The following is a 15,902-nucleotide window of genomic DNA, read 5'->3' as shown; positions in this document are numbered from 1 at the left end:
TCATTATTACATTTGCCATGTCACTGACTTTGACAGCTGACTCCTACTCACAGTCACGTCGACATACATGCACAAAGGAAGATTTTTGATTTTTTATTTATAGGAACTTGTGAAAATGCTATTTTTTCTCTTCCTCTCCCATCCTTCTGTTGGATTTTTATATCCTTGCCATATCACTACAAATCACAAATCTTCTCTCTTGGCTAATTCACATTTCTTTTAGCCAATGGCATGAAGTGGTCTTGTGATATTTATTTAGTCCTCCTTACAATTGTCAGCTTCAGAATAGTTTCTCTAATGTTAACACCTCTCTATTGAAAATCATGTCAGGTTTCTCCAGCACTCCTGTAAGAACTCATAATATATGCCATAATGTGATTATTTTTTTTTCTCTCATCCAGTTCTTTACTGCCTGCAATCAGATCCACAGAGAGTAGAGAGAAATCTGCACATTTTCATTGCAACCTTTGTTGTCCTACCCCACACAACTATGAGCTATTTGCAGAGGTGATGACTTTAGGTATGGTAAGTGGATAAGGAAGATGAGGAAGAAATGATTCTTGACTAGGTGAAGTCTTTCTTGACCTCAAGACCCATGATACTACAGCTCTGCCTCTAGCTGCCACTCAAAACATTCTCCTTTTACACAGAATAGTCCCCCTCGAAAACATTAAAATTGAGTTTTAAGGGAGGGTTGACTTTAGATGAGCAGGGATGTTTGGCTAGGAACACAAACCTTTTCCTTACCACTTAAAAACTTTCCCTCTGTATTATAGCATCACGTTTTCCTGTTGATGTCTTCTTTTACTTAATGTTCTGAATTACAAACTGTTGTGAAGATTACAAGCAAACAGGATGATTTGTTACCTGTGATTTCTATTGAGCATCAGCATTCTGTGGGAGGTGCAGCCTGGAACTGCTCTGAGGAAAAACTGTGCCCAGTGCTGAACAAAATGTTTGGTTTGCTAATGGCAAGGTACAGAACATTTCTGTGTCTTGTGGGCTTGATAATTCCACCTAAATACCAGACTGCAGCCTGGTGACCTCGTGTAGGGTTCTGCCTGGAGCTCCCACAGCTGTGTGTGGCTCTTTCTTCTTGTTCTGTGTCCCACGAGAGTTATCTTGAACTCTTATTCAGGGACTGAATTGGAGATTTCTGGTTGTACCTGAACCCAAGTGTGGCTGTTTGTGACACAGCAGCACTTGTCTGGGCTGGTTGTTACTAAAATCCATTCTCATCATTGTCTCAGTTTCATATTCCCTGCAACCTCCCAGGGTCCTGCAAGCTGAAAAAAAAAAATGTCAGTAGAAGACAGTAGAGCTCTCTGCCTTGTCAGAGTGATTCATGAAAGGAGACATAATTTCAGCTGGTTCTATTCCATTCCTACATCTCTGAATCTGTGTGTTGTACTGCTTATACTGCTGTTAAATGTCACTTAGCCTTAAAACAAAATCAGTTCTGGTAAATAACTGATCTGGTTATTCCTTAATTGGATGTCTTGTAGCACACAACTTTTAATTGTTTAATTTTTTTAAATTTTTTTTTTATTTTTCTACTAAAAGCCTCTGCAATTAAATTCAAAGTGCTGATCTGCACAAACTTGGAACTGCCTACAGTTTTTTATTGTAAATACTTGTTGGATAAAACCTTTTCCCTGTTAATGAAGGTCAATAGGAGGTAAAACAGTTGTCACAGTTCAACAGGCAGAGAAAATTGTTTGTTTGTCTGTTTTTCTTACAATTTCTGCTTTCATTAAAGCAATGCTCTCACTGGAATATCTAAATAGCTGCAATACTTGCCAGAGGAATATTACTTCTTTATTATGGTGTAAATCAACTCCGAGCACAATTTTGAATACAAACACAAAATAAGATGTTTCTAAAAAACCCTAAAGTTGAATTTTCTGGCGTTCCATTTTGAGCAGAGGGTGTTGAAGCCATAAACAACAGAGACAAAATTTTACTGCAGCTTTTCCTCTGGTCTGAAGCCAGAATTGCTCCTGGTGCTGAGGATACCCATGCCCGAGCTGCTTGGGCACCAGTGGGGTCTGAGAGAAACCTATGGGAGGCTGGACCATGAAGGATCACTTGGGAAGAGGAGCAGGAAAAGTCTGCTGGGATTGCTCAGCAGCTCTCTTCCTCCCACAGTGTGTCCTAAAGCCTTTTATGAGCTTGCTGTGAATTTCTGGGTTTATGTGCCTTTTATGAACTTGCAGAAATTGCAAGCAGGCATTCAGATCCCCAGGTTTCTCTGTCTGGTTGACTAGCCCAATTCATTTTATTAACTAGTACTTCCAATTTATCAAATCTCCCCTTTTGAAACAGAAATCTCTTGCTACCAGTGTTGATTCATTTACTTTGAAAAAATATGAATGACCACCTCCAACATTATTTTTGAGATACCCTCCCTAGATCATATTCTATTCTTACTGCAACAAAGAGTTGGTTTCTTTTCCCAAGTAAAAAGAAACAGGATAAAGGGAAATGGCCTGGAGTAGCAGCAGTGGAGGTTTAGGTTGGATATTAGGAAAAATTTCTTTACAGGAACCATAGTCAAGCACTGGAAACAGGCTACCCAGGGAAGTGGTGGAGTCCCTGTGGTTAGAGGACACGAAATAGAAGCATGGATTCCATCAAAACAATAGAGGTTTCTCATCCCAAGGAGGCAGAAGCCTTTATTTTGGGGTTTTATAACCCTTTTATAAGGTGTTCTGATACAGGTTTAACATGATTGGTCAAAGGAACAACACCTCTCTCATCCCATTAGTGGAGCAAGACAAAAACACATCCAGAACATCTGTACACCAGTGTCTTGGGAACCAAAACCCTATTTACAAAACAGTCCTTGAGAGAGAAAAGTTTCCCAAAACACTTTCCCTTGGGAAAAAGATCAGCTACTGACAGGCTGAAAAGTCTCTCAGGCTCAGAAAATTATGTCCACAAATCCCCAGCCCTGGAGGGGTTTAAAAGAAGAGTACGCATGGCACTTGGGGACCTGGCTTAGCGGTGGGCTTGGCACTGCTGGCATAAATCAGAGCCAGAGATCTCAGGGGTCTTCTCCAACCTAAATGATTTAATGAATCCATGACTTCTGGGTCCTAACAGACCTGTTGGCCACCAAGGCCTTGGCTGCCACATTCCCATTGCAGAGCCTGCAGCTGAAGCATTTTTGCTGCAGCACAGGGGCTCTGGCTGGGCATGGCAGAGTGGAGCTTTCTCTTCCCTCAGCACTCTCCATGAAAGACTGGGAGTGTGTCCTCTCCTCTTGCACCAGGAGTAAAAAAATAGTTGGGATCTGCATATCCACTCTCCTGTGCTCCTAATATTCTCCAGTTGATGTAATTAACAACCTAATCAGAGAGGTTCAAGAGAGAAAAGATATATTAGATAATATTTTCATCGCCTTGGGGACCAGCACAAGATTGCTTCCTGTGAAATAGTTTGCCAACTTCAGGGGAAGCTGAGGTCTGTAGCATCATGCAGGTTCTTATTGAAGAGCTGCAAGGCATATACATGCATCTTTATTAGAGCTTTTATTAAAAAAAGAAAGTAAAAAAAGGCATTTCTATGATTTCCGTGCCCACTTGCTCTTGCAGATTTCAGCAGTGCTACTTTATTTCTCTGTGATAAAAACATACTTATTAGTTTTGTGTGCTCAGAGGGAAGTAGGAAAAAAAAATGATAAAAGAAGAAATTGGAAATGAGAAAATATTTGGCCTTATTAAGTCAATGGAGGCCTTCAGGTGTCTTGAAGTTTCAACCAGAGCCTCACCTTTTTTCCAGCTTATTTCATTTAGACAAGAGCTGTAAATGAAGCTTACTTTGTCCATCTTATTTATCATTTTAATGAGGCAGCATGTAATTCACAAATACCTTCATTTTCAAATTAAATGAGTCTTTTTAATTACAACCAACATGGAGCTGGATGCAGGGCAATAAAATGTTCAAAACCCTGCATGCTCTCAGCCTCAGTGAAGCTTGAGTGTTAAAATGATTTTCAGCAGATTGCTTCCATCTCACTAACAGATGAAACGAGCAGACTGAAATTTTGTCTCTTCTGAAATGTTGCCAGGGCTGGGATGCCAGGGGCAAGGGCAGAGGTTGCAGACTGAGTATTTTTGTGGTCAAATGCTGCCTCTGAGTGCTTGCAGTGCCACCCAGCACAAGCTGAACTCGATTTCTTTTCAAGGTGGAGAGATCTGGATCATCAGCCTGTAATTCCATATAATAAGAAGCTTCCTCCTATAATCACCAGTCTGATTGTTGTACAAGTTAAAATAAATGCTTCTGCTGTGAGGAGCAGCAAAGCACAACATCAAGTGGCTTGGCACTTGCTAGCACTTCATCTGCTGTGTCAAAGGTGAATTAAGGCTTAGAAATTAGGTCAATTAACAGAGTAAACTTAGTAACTGGATCAGTTCCTGCAGCCTGACAGACCACAAATATTGAGCCTAGTCATAGGGACTCTGAAAACAATGGTGCAAGCTTCTGCATTTGTTTCAAAAGAGGAAAAGCTCCAAAACTTTTTATAAAGGGTCTTACAGGGTTTAAAATTTCTGCTGGGCATGCTGAAAGAATTAAAGCTTCCCTTCATGTTGCATTGGTTATAGTAAGTTTGTATATTGAGATTGGCTAAAGAGAGACTAACTGAAGCTGTGAAAGAAAATTTTATTGTACTGTTACACTTTACTATTTATTACTTCATTGAAAGGATAAAATGGGAATAATAAAAATGCAAGACTGAAAACACATAACTGCAGGCTCTGAGGAGCAAGATGTTTTCAAGAGAACTCAAGAGTGGTGTCTGGGATTAGACATATGAGTGATTTCTGCAGTTCTCTTGGGAACTTTTTCTCCTCCATGAAATGTTGTAACAATGCTAGGAGCAATGTAATGGCTGTGTCCTCCAAGAAGAGGTTGGATTTCATCTGTTGTGATGAAAATTACAGCAATTCCTGGCTGTAAACCCTGTCTGTGCAAGCTGGAGCTCCAGGCTGGGCATCCCAAAGTGGGTGCAAGTCCAGCACTGCCACTTTGGAGGGTTTAGCTATGCTCTGGAAGTTTAGTGGGAAAGCAGAAGGACCAGAAATATTTGCAGGCTACATTTTATTCCTGAAGCACTGCCTTTTGGATTGCACCAGCAATTAATTACCTGTTCTGTGCCTGCCTCTAATTTCTTTTATTTCATCTTTGCAAAAGCCTCCCTGGCTGTTTTGGGTCAGACCTGACATATCCAATGGGATAAGGTGGAGGTGGCTCCACAGCAGAAAACAATTCCAGGTGAAAAATTAGCAGGCAGGGGAATGGTGGTGGTGGTGGGGAGGTGTTTTCAAATTGTTTATTGCAGAATTTCCATAAAAAATACCTTTGCTTCAGCCATGTTAGTGTTCATTGTTTAACTAAAGGACTTGCTATGATTTTCTTTTTCAAGACCAAAAAAAAAAAAAATATATATATATATATATATATATATATATACATAAGTGTAAGCAGGCTTAAATTATTGAAAATGTTGTAGCTGGAAGAAATCACAGTAGAAGCATATAGGAAGTTTCCCTAATAATAATCTGTGAACCCTGCAGGAGTGTGTATGTCCTAGGAGTAAAATCCTGCCAAGATGTTGCTCCTGTCCCTTGCAAGAGTCACACAGTCAGTGGGAAAGGTTGGCTGGGGCTTGGCTGAGCCCACGTGGCTCAGTTGGATTATGGACCACGTCAGGAGATCAGGGACACTTTTAAATCCAGTCACAGGGCATTTCTGTCTCTTGCACACACAGCCTAAAAGGCTTTAGTCTGCAAGTGCTTCTGTAACAGCCATCAGTGCTAATAATAACACAAGCAAGATTTTAGAAGCAGTGAGTACTTAAGAAAGGGCAAGGAGTTGAAAATCAATAGTCAAACCCAATGATTACTGACTCTGCCAGGAGCATGCTGTAATTTACACTCTCCAGGACTTGTTTACATGTTTATCAGCTTATTTATCAGCTTGATACTTAGGTAAATATATATATATAAGAATATACATATAAAGAAATACGTGCATATATTAATTTAGAACTATGAGGGTGACTTTCATAACACAACATATCCCAGAGTCATGTGCTGGCATTCAAACCCTAAAACCTTGGCAAAGCTATGCAGGAAAATGAAATCTGTATAACCATGAAGAGCTGGGAACTTTATTCTGAGCTATGTCTCAGGCAAAAAGGCAAAAACTGTGGGCATAGGATGTAGGATTTTCACATCTGGATTTTGTTGCTGTTGTCCTCAACTTAGATGTTTTTATTTCTGGATTTATTTTTCTGGAAATTAAAAAAATAGCAATTATTCTGGGAATGTCAAGGACATCTTCTGCACTTCCATGTTGTCATAGGAGATGGTGAGCATGTTGCATGCCTGGATTGCTGTGTGACTAAGAGTTTTTCACTTTCACTAGGTATGTTCTGCTGAAGATCTGCTGAAGTGGAGCCTTAGAGCTGGATAAGGATCTGGGATGCTCACAGCCCATGGGATATGCAGCCAGGAAGCCAAAGGTTCCACAAATAACTATCTTTTTGCCTTAAGCTATAAACCACATTCTATTATGCAGATCTGTCAGGGTTAAGATAAAGCTTCAATACTTTCATTCCTCTGAACACTTTCATTCCACTGTGCCCTCTGAAAATGAAGAAATAATTGGATGGAAACAGATTTGAATCTATTACCCTTCGAAGAGTACCAGGATTTGTGCATGTGTTTGTTTTGCAATGAGCCCATACCACTAGCCAGCTTTCTTCCTGTCCATAAATTCCTCTCAGGAGAAAATAGATTGCAGGATTTACCCTGAGCCTCAAGATGCTGGCTGTGAACAGACCACAGCAAATGAGACCTGGCACTGAGGCATCATCCCGCTTCCACCACCTTCTATTTTTGGATGTTCACATTTCCCACAATATCAGATACTTTACTGCACAGTAAAGTTCCAAAGAAGGAAGAAGGGATCTTGTGTCATCTGTTATTTCTGCCTGCTACAGATCTGCTGCCTCATTCAGGAAAATTGTCACCTGTCCCTCACTGAAGCCATTTTGAACATTGACCCTGTGGGTCTTGGAACTCTGGCTTTTGAAAAGGTGAGAAGTGAAAAGGTACAAAACATAGAAGTGCCATGCAGGGACTAATAAAAATGATAAATAATTAGATGACCCGTAGACACAGACCGCTTGTACGCGAGGGTGCAGGTGGTAAGAGACGTGAATCACAGCTTAGTTTTGCTACTCAAGGCCTAAAGAAATGCAGCTCCTATGTAGTGAAATTTTAATTTTGGTTAAAGCCACTAGGTAGTGCTCTGTTGCAGCTGTTTTGCACCCTCACACTGCCACAGCCTGACTTTGGGAAATAAGGATTTAGCAGTGTCATTTCACTTCCAGGCGTAGGCCTTGCAAGGCCTCAGGCAGACAAATGAGTAAGAACTTGCTGTAGGAAGTAAAGTGAGGAAAAAAGAGGAAAATATCCATTTCTTCTCAGCTCTGCCTCCCCACAAGAATAAAGCAGCTTGGAGAAGAAAGTTTTGAAATGCTTGAAGTGAAGTAAGGTACTCCTCTTTAGCAGCTGAAAGAGAGCTAACTAGCATACAGGCTCAAGAGGAAACAATAATGCTTTAATAGCCAAAGAGATAATTAAGAAATTAATTTACACCTTACAGACTTCTGGCCATAACATTTCATGGGTCAGCTCCTGTATTAACTGAGAGTGAGAGCTGCTTTTTGAAAGATACACAATATTTGTAGAGAAGCTTGTAACAGCAGCGAGTCCCAGCTATTCTCAGAGAGCCCACGGTGCCAACATCCTTCTCTGGTCTAATATTACACCTGAGAAGCCCAAATTAATTGTAAATTGTGGTGGCCAGGCAGGGGTGCTGGAGTTTGGTGGAAGTGTTCACAGGGCAATATCTGCAGGAGAATTTTGCAATTGCTGTCAGTGACCTATGGGAGGTGGTGCCGCTCATTTTTGGTCTCTTATTAGTAGTTTTGACAGCTACAGTGTAACAACCCATTAACACAAATTTTCCACCCCGTTGTAATTAGTTTAGCAGCAAAATTGACTGAGCGAGGGGAGACGACAGCAAGGTCACATTTGCGATCAAATTTCCACGCTAACGGCGCAAAATGTAAACAAAAATAATTATACACGCTCTCTTTGTCAAAGGGTGGCCAAAGATTGGCTTTCCAGCTCACATAGTTTGGTCTAAAGTTACAGACATGGAAATAATAGGCAGCTGGTTTCATTTGGGAGTCACACGATACAGCTCTTCTGCGGTCTTTTCCTTGCCACAAATTTAGGCGAGCTTTTTTGCATAAAGCAGAAATAATACTTGCACTGTGCTTTTGAGAAGATGGTGGGCCAAGCCAAGTGAGCTGGAGGGGAGCAGGAGAAGCCGAAGGATAGCACAAACCAATAATGAAATCAAGATGTGGCATCATTTGGCTGGAGGAAGACGAGAATGGTGATGGGATTTAATGGCTCATTATGAAATAACCCTCCCAAGAAAAGGAATGTGTTCGGGGATTAGCATGGGATCCTAGGAACTGGGAAAATTTGGGTTTATTTCTGACATTGTCACGTCCTATCTGTGTGCTCTTCTACCTGTGACTCAGTTTCCCAGCCCACAGAAGTCCTCACTTCAAAGCTGCTCTGTGGGCTCCTCCATGGAGGCTTCTGGCCTCTTTTGGGAGCCCAGCTGAGCTGATAAAAGATTATTAAATTCATTGTCATTATTAAATTGACTGTTCAATGTTTTATATTTATATCTATAATCTATATAGATATCTATTTATATCTATATATCTATTTCATCTATATTTATATAGATGAAATGAAAAGCAAAATAGAATGAGTTCTGTACAACTGAAGAAATGAGAGCTTTAAAAAAACCCACCAACAAGCTCTATGTGTTTTGGACAGATTCACCTTTCATTAGGCTCTCCCTCAGCACATGGGGCTCAAACATCTCTGACAAGCATTCTGTGATCCTGATTCCTGCTAGCAAGTGCCTTGGGAATGAGTCTCAGAGCAATGAAATAATTTGGTGGCTGAAGTGAATGCTGTCATTGCTGGTTTTGGAGCCCCTCACACTACTGCAGTCTGGCCTTTGGGTCTGAGGGCAGGAAGTGTTGGAATCTGAGACACAGAGTGTGTGCCCTTATCTCTGATACCTGACTCTGACATCCAAGAAAACACTGAAATTCATATAACACCATGGAAACAACTGTTAAAGTTAAATAGAAAAACTAGGAGTGGAAGTGTGTAGATTCGAGAGTTTTCTTAAGTCACTGGGTGAAAAAGTTAGAGTTTAAGCTAGTTTAGAAAGCAGAAGACAAGATGGAGAATTTAGGATGTTGTCTCTTTTCCTTCTTTCTTCTTCATCTTCTTCTTCTAGAAGTTTTTGAGTAATAATAAGTGATTAGATTGAGAATACCACAATGCAACACACAAGTGATAAGTCATTAAGAAAAATAATTTACGTATCGATAGTTAATTGGGTAAGAATCAATATAAAGATAAAAAGGCGGCACAGTTCAGAGCCATTTTGTGCTATTAAAACCAACTTGAGCCATGCAATGGTGAGTTGAACTTGTGCAAAAAGGTCTCAGGAAGACTTACCAAGTTTTTTAATTATATATAAATAAACACAAGAAACAAGAAGCAAAGAGAATCTTTTCTAAAACAGAACTGAGATAAAGGAGACTCCTTGTGAAAGAGTATCCCAAAAGAACACAGCCCTGAAAAAACCAAAATCCCACAGCAACAAGTAGTAGTAGTAATACAACAGGAGGAAGAAATAGCACAACTATGAAAAGATTTTTACAGTGCTACAGCAGAGACTCAGGTTTGGATGATTAAGTCTTTTAAAGAGAATGATTTCAAGACAGATAAGAGAGAAATGATAAATGACATCTGGTGACGAAGTCATTAAGGCCTGAGAGTGTATGCAGAAATGTTTCCTCACATAGTGTGAGGGAAAATGTGCATACTTCTCTCAGCACAGAGTAGTGCTTTGCTTCTAAAATGAACCTGAGGAGTATTTAGAAGACAGCTTAAGGAATGAAGTCGAAAAACATTTCTCCTGTGAGAAAATCAGACCCTAAAACTATCCTTACCACTGCTCAGTACTGCAGCATGGTCAGACCGTGAACCCATAGTTTTGGAAGTTCACCTGTGTGTATCTGTCAGGAAAAACCATCCTCAGATTTCTGTGGCACTGGACTGAGGGTGAAATCAGGTGCATGTTAAGGACCACAGGCCCTGGAGACTTTGAGGGAAATTCTAGGGAAGAGGACTAATTCGAGGCACCAGGATAAAATATTTAGAAATATCAAGTAAGGATTTAACGAGCTCGCTGCAAAGAAATAGAGAACAATTCGAGTTATTTCTTCACATTCAAAGAGCCCATGTTTGTCATCCCAAATTATGGAAGAGCTTTACTGAGCAGCTCTTTCACACTTTTCCCATCTGAGAGAATGGGAGAACTCAGTGCAGGGATGTTTTGGGTTCATGGATCTCCTCTGGATATCCCGGCAGCCGGGAGAGGGAAGTGTCCCATTCCCACCGACACCACTAGAGGACACCGCAAACCTCCACAAAGAACTAAAAACCCTCTAATTTCCATCAGTAAACGAATTTACAACGAGGATCCAGAATGTCAGTGTCCCATACAAGCATATGTTTTGTCTTCTGTACTGAAGGAAAATCTGGATGAGCTTACAATGAGCTCATGTATCCATCAGGTTTTTAATCTTTTTTAAGATACTTTTTTTTTTCCTTGAAAGAAGTGTTAGAAGAAATATTTTTCATCATCATGGTGATTTTTGTGAGGGTAATACATGTCATATCTGTTTCATGGAGGGGAAATATTAGGTTCAGAGTTTAAGAGACTTGCAGAAATTATTAGATATTGTGATTAATTCTTTCTGTAGAAGCATAACCTGCTCTGGGCCAGAGATTGTTTAAAGCTTTTTTATTTGCTAGGCCCAGCTATCACATAGGTTTTAATGAGAAAAATGGACCACAGCTTTCTTAAAATCCAACCTTTATTTAATAAAATGAACAGCCTTGCACTGAAGTGCTGACACCAGTTTCCAATATTACCTCAGCTTCTATAAACCACATTCACCTGCAGCTGCAGGATCAGGAACCCTGATGTAGCATTTTTCATGGCTGAATTCAGACATTTGGCTCAGCCAGAGTAAAGAACATAATTAAATCAAATTTAAATTGGGAGGGTATAGCCGTTCCACCTTTCACCCCATTTAGGAGCGTGCCCAATGCAACATATTTTGCTGTGTCTTAGAAAAATTAAATGGATTATGTTACACTTTGTGACAAATTACTTCTTAAAAAAATTGGCTTTTCTCCATGGAAAACGTCTATCTATCACTTTCACAAGTAAATATTGGCAGCAGTGATCCAGGGTGGTTAAGTCAGCCCTTCACATTACGTTGCACATTGCTTTGTAGTGTATCCTAGTGTTAAAGCAAAACATCCAATTCTGTCAGCTGTGCCTGAAGTGAGGAGTCTGGCATTTGGAAAACTGGGAATTTTAGAGCTAAGGATCGGATCACATGGAGATGTAGCTAAAATCCACACCAGTGGGGTAACACTTTTTCCTAAGTCATCAGTAAGGAAGGATGGGTTGGTGTTGCATGAATAGCTTGGCATTGCATTTTATTCTTTTCATGCTGGAAGCTGTAGGAAGTGTGGAGCTGGATGTTCCTAATTTTGTTTACCTACACCTCTCAGTATTTTGTATTATGCCTCTTATTAATGTGAAAATACATATTAAAACCCATATTTTAATTGGTTTGAATGGCCCATCTCAGCAGAGAGGAGATTTCATTTTTTCCCATAACACACAGCAATCTGTGTGAGATCTGCTAGATCCATTGGGATGTATTTATTTTCCTTTTTCTAATTACATATGGGATGTTATCAGATCTGCTCTGGTAAATCCTCAACTCTCCAGACTTTTTTCAGGCTTAAATAAGCCTGGCCAGTTCCACATGTGTGTGCTGCTTTTCCCCTCTGAGCCTCTGTTTCACCTCCAACAAAAGTTTTGTTTGGACTGTAGCAGTTTCTTTTTGCCAAAAAAGGTGTTTTTAACTTTCAAACAAATACACAAGCCCTAGTTCAGTGTGATTTTATGAAGGGTTTAAGTGGTGCATCCCACGGAGGGAGACTCTGCAAGCTGTCACTGCGTCCCCCACTGAAGAGCACCACTGTCAGCTGTGACATCCACCTTGGGTCTCTTGACCTTCAGGAGTCACATCCATCACAAAGCCAGCAGGATTCTCCAGGAGCCTCTGAGATGCTGGGAGTACCAATAAGGTGGTAATTCCATTTTCTCTCTCCCCCAGCTGTTCCTCCTCCCCTAAGCTGCTGCCTGTTCTCCTTAGGTGCTCTGTAGCTCTGTTGCTGTGCCCAGACTCCCCAAACAGGTGAAAAACCTGTTTTTCGAAACAGAGATGCTGTTTTCACATGTGCTTTGGGGAAAGGCCTTCATTGAGCAGTCATTCACCAGCTCCCAGTTAATTCAGTGGGAATGAGGTACCTAAAAATTTAACAGGGGGTTTAAAAACTTTATAAAAAAAGAACGACCTCTCCACAGAAGTACTTCAGGTGCAGTGATTCTCTGTAAGCATCATGTCTGCATAAGCCTGGATAATTTAAGGCGCAGAATTAATTCCCTTCAGCTGGGAAAATAATTGTGCTGTCTCCCCTGTAGTCAGAGAGAGAAATGAGCAGCTCGTAGCACCATGATCTCATGGTGTCAGGAGAGGCTTTGCTGTTTCCTAGGGTACTTAGGGTGACAACAGCTAAGTGCCTAAAATTAGCTAGCAGAGGGCTGGGAACTACTCGTCTGCCAATCACTTTTAAGACTGCAACATAGATGATTTGAAAGGTAGCTTGTTAAATGGAAATATGTTGCTTTCTGACAGGGGTCAGAATGAATTTTTTCTTTTTTTTTTAATTATTTATTTATTTTTTTTTTACTAAGGAAAAGCAGGAGGGACTTAGAGCAGATTTAAAAATCAAAACAATAGAAAAGGATGATTTTGGTTGTAAATGCTCACTTATGTGGAATTTTGACTGGTGCTTTGAAAAGGGTGAGCTCCACACTGAGGAGCTAAGGCAGCATAAAGCATTCTTTCCATGGTTTGTGTTGCCTGCCTTTGCACACCTGTGGAAAATGTGCTGCTGTGAGAATACATTTTTAACCCTTTATTTCTGGCAAATAACTTCAAAACAATGTGGAATTTGTACCTTTAAATGGGAGGTTTCTACACAGCAGCCTTTTAAACACCAGGCCACGTCTCAGGGTCCCACTGGGGTGAGGAAGGGATGTCACCATCATCTGTAAAAAAATATTAGATCTTTAATGAGCTGCCTGAACATACTTCCCTATGGAATCCAAAGGGTACAAAGTGAGAGGATCTTTTGAGTCAGAGGTTCTTTTATTTCCCTTTCTGGTTCTCAGCATGTACCACACTGTCTGTACTATTATTAGGCCCCTTTGCAGACACAAACACAGAAACTCATTGGCAGTCACTAGTGGATTAAAGGATTTATCTCAAGAAATGCTCTGGCTGGGAAAGGGATGGCAGAAGTAAAAACACTCAGATATGAATAATGTGGTTTCTTTCTTGATTTTCTGCTTGTGATCTATTTTCACAGCGAGTCATTAGTACTGGAGACTCAAGAAATGGTTGTGTAATAATTTACATAATAAATCCTGGCATCAGTCTTCAGCACTGACAAACACATGCTCTGGTGGGCTGAGGCTCATTAGGAGTAGATCTTTCTCACTGCTACGTTGGAGATGTTAAAGGCTGTATTTAGTTAGGTTGGAACTATTCTTGGTCTGAGTTAATGGTATGGACATGTGAAGACATTTGAAAAGGTCCCTCAAAGGCTTGTTTTCAATTCATAAGAACAGTGTGAACAAATTAGTGGCAAAATCATGAGGAAGTGTAAACCCAAAGGTTAAATTGACTCAAATTAACAGGAGCATTGTGCTACAGCAGGGAGAGGAACGTGGGCCTCTAAACTGCTTCCTACCAGAGCTTGTGCATGGCCACAAATTAGAGATCTGCTGGAGTCTGTTCTGTGAGTGCTGTTTCTAACCAAGTGAAGTCAAGACCTTTATTCCTGCTCCTTAAGAAAGGATTTAATCCTGCCACAGCAGCCAATCCCTGGGATGATCCTGGTGAAAACTGAGGAGTTCCAGTGGATGAAAGGTCTGTCTTGTAGACCAAGGGCAAAAGAAGCAAAAGCAGTTTTCTTCCGCTGGCCAGGGAGCTTTGCAGAGCATTGAAATTCTTAAGCTGAAACATGACTTCAGGCTCTAAGATATTGCCTTACAAAGAGCCCAGTTGAGTGGAAGGTTGAGTAGCTGTGGTGTGAGACTCTGCTGTGTCACGTGGGGCAGTAGATGGGCAGAAGAATTTATGATTATTATTTATTAATGAGTGCCCTACAGCACTGTGTGCTCGGTCTTTAGGTAAAGGCTTTATGAATGTGTAATTCTTACCATGTTAAAAGAAATGCTGTTATGAGAGGATAGGTTGAACTCCTCATCTGTATGATGTTTCTACAAGCCACAAATATTGCCCCTGTGAAACACTCCAGAAAAAGAAATGCTCCAGCTTGTCTTGGGTGGCAATGCAAGATGGAACCAGAAGGAAGTGTTCTATCACCAGCTGTTAAAACCAGCTGGGGCACTGTTCTTTATCTCTCCCACCACCCATCCTCCCTCCAGGGGAAATCTGCTGTTCCTGGGCCATTGAATCCCACTGCAGGACTGATAAAATTCCATCATCCATTGGGAGATGCTCCACCCAGGGGCAGGAACCAAACATTCCTACCTGGATATAATCTGAGATTTGGAACAGCCCAGCAGCCTTTGTGCACTGGATCCCAGAGGAAAACAGGAGCCATCTACAGCACTGGAGCTTCAGAGGAGAACTGCACCCTTCTACAGGATCTGTGCTTCAGCAGAACCACATCTGTCACTGCAGGAGAGCTGCAGCCACCATTGAATGGGACTGTTACCAACAGCCTGCCCAACAGGGTGTCAGGTTGTACCCTGACTGTATCAGTGGGTTGTTTTGTACTACATATGTATTTTAATTTTCCTAGTAAAGAACTGTTATTCCATCTCCATATCTTTGCTTGAGAGCCTCTTAATTTCAAGATGATAATAATTCAGAGCAGGGGCGTTTATATTTTTCCATTTCAAGGGAGCAGACACCTGTCTTTTCAAACCAAGACACAGCTCTATCACTTAGGGAGACTTCTGTTATCAGTTCTGAAAACAGCTCACACAATCAGTGCTGCACAAAATACTCATCAGAATTAAGTTAGCTTCGAGTGGAGCAGGGCTGGAATTGTTTATGCTGCACACTACTGATTGCAAGATGTTGATGAGCTAATTAATAGTGGAGTTGAGTGTTTCAATCTGTGGTTATTCAGTGTATTAAAGTAGGTAGTTAATGTTGCCTCACAACAGGAGACCTGTGAGGTTGTTAGAAGTTGTATTCTTTCCCCTGAAGCAGGGTCTGAAGATCTGAATGGGGATAAAGGAGCTTTTGGTGGTTTTTTTTTGGCTTTTTGTCCAATATTCTTGATGTAAATTTATTACTTTTGCCATACTTATTCAATTTTTGTGTTTTAGTTGGCTTTATTTATGGAAAGAACTAAAAATAACTCCCCTCTTCCAGGATTTATGAGCCTATCTCAGGTGAGATGAGGGGGCCTTACATTTCACCTGAGTCTGAGGCTGCAAACAAAACAATGTTTCTCTCTAATCCCTGTGCCCCTGTTTGATTTCTTTGACCCCTATTAGAGCAGCAGAGGCTTTAGCATCCTGAT

This window comes from Poecile atricapillus, chromosome 18 (assembly GCF_030490865.1).
Source record: "Poecile atricapillus isolate bPoeAtr1 chromosome 18, bPoeAtr1.hap1, whole genome shotgun sequence".
In the NCBI taxonomy this organism is placed as follows: Eukaryota; Metazoa; Chordata; class Aves; order Passeriformes; family Paridae; genus Poecile; species Poecile atricapillus.
Note: the sequence above shows the minus strand (reverse complement) of the source record.